General features: G+C 38.3%; 1 pseudogene; it reads right to left on the reverse strand.

Moving 5' to 3' along the window:
- Positions 1-1,499: 1,499 nt before the first annotated feature.
- Positions 1,500-3,280, reverse strand: LOC113780748 (annotated as a pseudogene).
- Between the last annotated feature and the right edge of the window lie 3,574 nt (positions 3,281-6,854).

A 6,854-nucleotide genomic window follows, 5' to 3' on the forward strand; every position in this document is an offset into this window, starting at 1 on the left:
CAAAAAACTGTAAACTGCCACAAAAGGAAAGAAAATCGAATGTTCAGGTCAACTACTATTATTTTATATTAAGTCACCTAACGATATCGGTACCACAGCACTATCCTTTTTGAAAACCCCATTTAAGACTTTATTGGACGAGTCTAGAAAAATAAACAATGAACAACCCTAAAATCTAGAGATTCGCAGTATATCATTTTCCACAGAACAAGTTAACAGGAATATTGCCATGTTTTGATTCAGCAAGAGATATAACTTCCATGAAACAAGACATCAATCTATATTAATGTATTGACACTACAACACCAGCTCACATGGCAGAAAAAACTTCAATTTTGAACTCATTGTCAAACCATTGACCGGTTTGGGAAAATTCTCAAAAATTTCCATAGTGAACATATTGACGTTTGTCTGGCCGGCCTTCCAGTCAAAGTGGGAGATATTTCTTGATTTCTTCCAAGTAGAAACAGAGAAGAAACTTGTTATCCATTAAAGAATGCCTTGGATTTTCTATTTGCCTCTCTTCCTAATATTAAGAAAAAATATTTACTAATCGGACTATCAGACTTTAATTATATAACACAAAAAAATTAATATTAAGAAACAAGATTTACTAATCAGACTATCGGTTGTGAATTATATAGCACAAAAGCTAGGAAACTTTGACATGATAACGTTGTAAAACCCAAAATCGTTTTTTTACTAGAATTTGCCTTCCATGAGTCTGTTAGGGAGAAACGCCTCGAGAGAGACCATCAAAAAATTCAATATGTAAATTAAGAACCCAACTCTGATTCAAAAACTTAATCTATTAGGTCTCGAATTCTTACTTACATATTAACTGTTCTTTCTTCGTTTCTCGAGCCAACCTGGGACAGTTTTTTATCCATGAACCTAACAAGTATTACTAACTTTAGTCTATCGTGCCGAATTTTCTATAGTTTCTCATCAAAACAGTTGCAATTGCTGTCCATTAGTGTCAAATATCAGATGTTGGTGCAATGCCATATTGTATTGGTAACTGATTTCATATTTTCCGGGCTACACTGGCCTTGTAAAAAATTAATATGTATTTATCTTTTATATCATATACATCATGTAAATTTTGTTAATGTGCCATAATATCTTTTTTATTTTTGTTGCGATATAATATGCACGTTAAGATAGAAGGGGGTTTAACTTTTTTGACTTTTACAAGATCTTGACAAAATTCTATTATCAATATTAATAACATTTTGCTTTATAGAGCTTCTTATTATATTTCAGGTACCAAAGTTTATAATTGTTTTGTTTAAATGGTCTAGTGTCAAAAAAAATGAAAATCTGATTAAAATCTTTTTACTTTGAGTTGTACTTAGACATTATGGTGTCGAAAAAAAAAAAGCAAGCCATAATTCTAAATTTACCCTTGTGTATAGATTGATAATTTTATCCACATGTGAGTTCGCCCTGACCAAAAATCCTGATTCCGTCACTGTATTTGTTGCTAACTTTACAACTCATGAGTATGTTGAAAGAATAGCCCCATGGAAACCGTGCGGTACCCTGCTAGGTAGCTTGATCTTGGCAATTGGCTTACTCGAGATATTCTTGGCATCAACTATACATACCTGCGGGCTCTGCGGCAAAGCCGTACACCATATCAGAAACTTTGTTTATTCTGGGCACCATATCAGGAACTTGTTCAGTCTTGTTGGATATTTCGATGCTTTTGAACTTCAGCACATATAGATACCAGAGATATGTTACTCATTTCATCGTGTACAAATGCGGTAATCCAGTCATCGTCCTCTTCTAGACTTCCAAATTTGGGAACAAAAGTAGCTCCTGAGCAAAATGTGCCTTCAGGAAACTTGTGATACTCGACCTTTATCACCTCCTCTGGTTGTTGATCCGCCTAGCCAAAGTGCAGCAAATCAAAAACTAATAAGTACTCGATTAGTCAAATATGAAAAGAAAAGATAAACACAATATATTTTGAAGCATATTGTTTAATTTACTTGACAAAATTCAGATGTTTTCTCTTCAAGAAGGAGCTTCGCTAGTCCCCTGTATTTTGCCATGCCTGAAAATTCTCATTTTTCAATAAGCCATAGCTGGTCAAGATAATTATATATGTGAGCAAAGTTAACGCTGTCAGGCTAATGAGTACCTGAAAACGAGCTTGCCATATTTATGATAGGAAAGTCCATAGAGAACTCTGTTCCAGTGAGATATTTCCCCTTCACCTCTCCAGATTTAATGTTCAATCTCCACTCATAAACCCGAGTGAAAAATGCTCCATCCTGTGAATCTTGATCGGATTTACGTACTGGTTTTATATGCTTGAAACAGCTAGAAAACCACTCAAATTTGTCCAAGCCAAATTCTGGTCCTGGTATAATTGATTCACGAGCTTTGCAGGCGATCACAACAACCTGTTCTTTGTTTTGAACGAAAAATCAATTCCAAGAGTCATGTACTATATTAGAATCGGCATCACCATATATATGCTGCAGCAGGTTCAACCTCGAACCATTTGACAGAATCAGCATCACCATATATAGGCATTACTCCAATTCTTGCGTATTCTTTTTTCACGTATTTTATTAATCTACAATTTAGTAGAGAGAAATTCAAGAAATAGTTAAATTTGATTTTCGTTACTTTATTAATCACGGATTAGAGGATCATCGTTAAATGATAACTACACTCACGGTCCACCGGCAAATAGTCGATTTATATCTATTACGAATGGAAAATCCATGATCACATTGTACCTGCTCGATTAACAAATGTTGATGTCAAGCTCTGAGGTACTAGAAAATCACACTTCACGGGAAAATTTTGAGTTTTGTTTAATAAAATCGAACTACGCTCTACCTCTGTGTAATGCCAATCTCATGTCTAAGGGTACATCTCTTGAATTTAAGATCAACTTTCTGAACTACTTTCTTGCCATCAGCTGATAAAAATAATGTACTGGTCTTACACAAGAAGGAATGAATTCAAAAGAGAAAAAGAGAGAAATGTAGATAGGGAAGAAGGAGAGGAGAAAGAGCAAAAGGAAGACTAAGATATTATAGATGAAAAGGAGAAATGTTTACGTCCAAAATCCACATTTCTTCTCCTCCTCCACTGCTTTATACTAGTTTCTGGTATTCTAACAATATAACTAACGCATGCAATATGAAATGACCCACATGCAAGATCAAATAACCAACAAATGCAATCTGTTATTTAGAATATTCCCTCCTAACTAACTTCCTGACGTCAGCTAACTTGGCTCCAGCTCAGCCATTATAGTTACCCTCCCTTCAAACAATCCTAGTCTCTAGGATTGAAGGATGGGAATTGGCTTTGTATAACAGTCAAATCCTCCCAGGTAGCATCCTCTTCATTCATGTTCTTCCAACAAATTAAGACCTGCTCCACCTGCTGGCCATCCCTGTCAATCATTCTTCTATCTAGGACTGCAATGGGGGCAGTAGTGTAGAACCCTTCCTCTGATACTTGTGGCAATTCATTGCTGATAGAAGCTCCTTTAGTCGTTGGTTTCAAAAGTGAAACATGGAAAACAGGATGAATAGCAGCACCCTGTGGAAGCTTGAGTCTATAAGCAACTGACCCAATCTTCTTTTCCACCTGATATGGCCCATAATACTTGGCTGCTAGCTTCAAGTTTCTCCTTAGTGCTACCGTGGTCTGTCTATAAGGCTGCAACTTGAGATACACCCAATCACCCTCAACAAAAAGACCTGTCTGTTCTATGTTTATCTGCAAACTGTTTCATTCGGTTCTGAGCCTGCAATAAATTTTCCCTGAGCAATGTATTCCAATTCACCCTTTCCTTTATCCAATCCTCAACAGCAGCAACTTGAGTGTCACCTGTGTTCAGACTCAGTTGGGGTGGGTTGTAGCCATATAGAGCTTGGAACGGTGTCATCTGCAAACTGGAGTGGAAGTTAGTGTTGTACCACCATTCATCTGCAGGTAAACACTTTTTCCAATGGCCTGGTTGCTGCAAGCACATGGCTCTTAAGTAAGTCTCCAAGCACCTATTGACCCTCGCAGTTTTTCCATCAGATTGAGGGTGATAGGAAGAAGAAAAACTAAGATCAGTCCCTATTTGCTTAAAAAGCTCTTGCCAGAATATGCTGGTGAACACTTTGTCGCTATCAGATACAATCCCTTTTGGCAGACCATGTAATCTGAATATTTGGTCGAAGAATACCTGAGCAACACTCTTAGCAGTGTAATGAGAATTCATGGAGGTAAAGTGAGCATATTTTGTAAATCTGTCTACCACCAGAAATATGACATCATGACCATATGATTTGGGTAGTCCTTCAATAAAATCCAAAGAAATTTCCTGCCATGCTTGCTCAGGAATTGATAATGGCTGCAACAATCCTGGGTAATGGCAATGCTCTCCTTTACTCCTCTTGCAAATGTCACAAGATTGTACATAGGACTCCACATCCTTTTGCATTCCTCGCCAGTAGAAATAGTTCTTCATTCTCTGGTATGTTCCCTGGTTCCCCGAGTGTCCTGCAATTTTAGAATCATGCATGCAGTTGATGAGCTGTGACCTTAATTCTGAGCTACTCCCAATATACACCCTTCCCATATACTTGATAATCCCTTGTTGATATGTGTAGTCTTGCACACTAGATTTGTCCACAGCTAGTGCAGTCAGTAGTTCCTTAGCCTTCTCATCTCCATTATAACTGCTTGAGACCCTTGCTAGTCATAATGGCTTTGCTATGGATATGGCATGGACCTGCACCTCCTCACTACTAGACCCCTCGTCCCTCCCTTCTAACCTTCTAGATAGAGCATCAGCCGCCAAATTATCCTTACCCCGTTTATATTGGATCTTATAGTCCAATCCCATAAGCTTGGCCAACCATTTTTGCTGGAAGGGTGTAGTGATCTTCTGTTCCAGTAAGTACTTCAAACTTTCATGATCAGTTTTGATTATGAAGTGAGTTCCTAGCAAATAGCGTCTCCATTTCTCCACTGCAGTAATCAATGACAATAACTCCTTTTCATATATGGACAATGCTTGATTCTTTGGTCCAAGTGCCTGACTCATGAAAGCAATAGGCCTATCTTACTGCATCAAAACTACTCCAATGGCCTTTTGGCTAGCATCAGTTTCCAACACAAACGTTCCTGAGAAATCAGGTAGTGCTAGTACAGGTGCTTGAGTCATAGCATGTTTGAGTTCCTGGAAAGCATCCTCAGCTTTTTCATCCCACTCAAAACCATCCTTCTTGAGCAGAATAGTTAAAGGTTTAGCTATCTTTTCATATCCCTTCACAAATCTCCTGTAATAACCTGTCAGTCCCAAAAAGCCCCTTAAACCTTTAACAGTGGTAGGGGTAGGCCAGGACAGCATGGCTTCCACTTTTGCAGGATCAGCAGAGACTCCTTCACTAGTAACTATATGCCCCAAGTACTCTACTCTATCTTGCCCAAATGAACATTTAGACATTTTTGCATATAAGGAGTGGTGTCTGAGGGTGTCAAGAACAAGGGATAGGTGTTTGAGATGGGAGTCAAAATCTGGGCTGTAAACTAGAATGTTATCAAAAAATACTAGCACAAATTTTCAAATAAAAGGTTCAAACACTGAGTTCATTAAAGCTTGGAAGGTTGCTTGTGCATTAGTGAGGCCAAATGGCATCACTAAGTATTCATAGAGGCCAGAGTGGGTTCTGAAAGCTATTTTTTTGGATATCAGGTGGGTTCATTCTTATCTGATGATACCCTGACCTCAACTCAATCTTTGAAAAAACTTTTGCACTATGCAGTTCATCAAGGAGGTCATCAATGATTGGAATAGGAAGCTTGTCTTTCATGGTGAGGCTGTTAAGTTGTCTATAGTCAATGCATAACCTCCAACTGCCATCCTTCTTTTTAACTAGTAAGGCTGGGGATGCAAAAGGCTATGGCTGGTTTGGATGATACCAGTGGCCAACATTTCTTTGACTTGCCTTTCTATTTCTGTTTTTTGCCTGTGGGGATACCTATATGGGCTAATCTTGAAGGGTTTAGCATCAAGTTTCAAAGGTCTCTGATGATTGAGGCTACGGTTGGGGGGTAAAGTTGTAGCAAATATGTCTTCATATTGAGCAAGTAATTGAGTGAGTGTTTTGGGCACAGTAGTTACCTGTGAGTTTTGTATTCAGATCATGCAAGAATGTTGCAAAATTGTTCTGATTTTGTTTCTGCAATACTTCTAGGTAGATACTCCTTGCTTCATCAACACCTTAGTGGGAATCCTCTTGCAGTAGCACCATTTCACCCTCCTTCTCAAATGACAATGACAGCTTTTGAAAATCAAAAGTCATGGGACTGTAACACTTTATCCAGTCAACCCCCAAAATCAAATCATATGGTTCCGAGTCTAACACATACACATTGTGAGTAAAATGATGGCCTTGCATTATCCACTTCATATCAGGAATCCATTGCTCACAAACTAATTCTTTCATATCAGGAATCCATTGCTTTCATGAGTCAGGCACTTGGACCAAAGAATCAAGCACTGTCCATATTTGAAAAGGAGTTATTGTCATTGATTACTGCAACGGGGAAATGGAGACACTATTTGCTCATGGAATACATTGCTCACAAACTAATTCTTTCCCATATGCAATCCTGACTTTAAAAGGTTTATGACTCTTAACAGCTTCAGGGTAGAGTTGAGCAATAGTTGGCTTTATGAAACAGTTGGTGCTGCTTCTATCCAACAGGATTGACACCTCTTGATCACCATAATATCCCAGCATCTTAATAGTACTGGAAGACAATTGGCCTGAAACTGAGTGGAGGGATAGCGTAACATCTCTGCCATACTTGTTGGC

The sequence above is a fragment of the Coffea eugenioides genome, chromosome 8 (genome assembly GCF_003713205.1).
Source record: "Coffea eugenioides isolate CCC68of chromosome 8, Ceug_1.0, whole genome shotgun sequence".
In the NCBI taxonomy this organism is placed as follows: domain Eukaryota; kingdom Viridiplantae; phylum Streptophyta; class Magnoliopsida; order Gentianales; family Rubiaceae; genus Coffea; species Coffea eugenioides.